The sequence below is a fragment of the Egretta garzetta genome, unplaced genomic scaffold (genome assembly GCF_000687185.1).
Source record: "Egretta garzetta isolate BGI_Z169 unplaced genomic scaffold, ASM68718v1 scaffold223, whole genome shotgun sequence".
NCBI lineage: Eukaryota > Metazoa > Chordata > Aves > Pelecaniformes > Ardeidae > Egretta > Egretta garzetta.
Genome location: NW_009259033.1, coordinates 607,311 through 608,419, shown reverse-complemented (window position 1 = coordinate 608,419; position 1,109 = coordinate 607,311).

Here is a 1,109-nt window from a genome sequence, read left to right as displayed (position 1 = left end):
TCAGCTGGTAACCAGGCACATCCCAGCGTGTGGCCCTTCGTGTCCAAAAGCATTTCACGCTTCAGAGCAAGGTGCCGGGGCGGTGGGTGCAGCTGGAAGGGAAGCGCAGGGAGCTGCTCTCTTCCAGCTGCGATCTGACAAATCCCGTTTCTCTGCTGCCTGCCCAAGTGCTTTTAACTCCAAGGGTGATGTCCAGGCTGCGGGAAGAGCTTGCAGGGGCTAAAAGGGAGTAGTGCTTGGTGTCCCCAGCCCAGCGCCTGTCCCCAGCCCGGGCCTTCAGCTCACTCATCCAGCACACCCCAGCGGCTTCGCAGAGCCACTTCCCTGTGACACGGGGTGGGGGCCGGGGCCCCAGCAGGGCTGGGCGAGCCCTGGGATGGGGGCACCCTGGCCCAGCCCTGCTCCGGGCTCCCTCCACTCCCTGCAGCCCCTGTGCTGAGCTAGCAAAAGCAGAAGGCTTAAACCCAGACTCCGAACTAAAGATAATTATATTAGTAAATGAACCTGTATTTTTCTTTATTTTTTTTTTTTTTTTTGCACAGAAGCTGGTAATCTAGGACCTACGTGTGAACAACTTTATATAAATATTTTTTGTACTTGGTTTACTTGGGTTGGTATGAGACGTTCTATTTAAGTTCTTTGAACACTGTGGATACCCTGATGTGTGTGAGTGGCAGAGGCTTTGTAAATCGAGACGTTTGTGTGAATAAAGCTCTTGGATGGGGTTGAAAAGCCACACACGACTTGAACCACGAGGTTTGTGCATTTGTCCTCAGCCATGCTGCCGGCGGTGGGTTTGTAAGAAGGGGAGTCCCCAAGCAGGGGAGGGGGGGGACCAAGGCCCTAAAGTGGTATCGGCTCCATCCCGGAGGTCAGGTCTGGCTAAGCCTGGGCTGGGCTGGCTGGCCTGACCCCGGGGCTTAGGGCACTAAACCAAGGCACAGCGGCCAGTGCCAACCAGAACCTGGCTCCCTGGCACGCAGCACCCACGGCCGTTTATCCTCGCCCTGGATTAGGATTAGCCCCATTCTCGCTGCAGACACCAAGTAGGCCACGGTGATTAGCGGGGCAGACGAGCACGGCCTCTGCTTGCACGCTGCCTGCAGGAA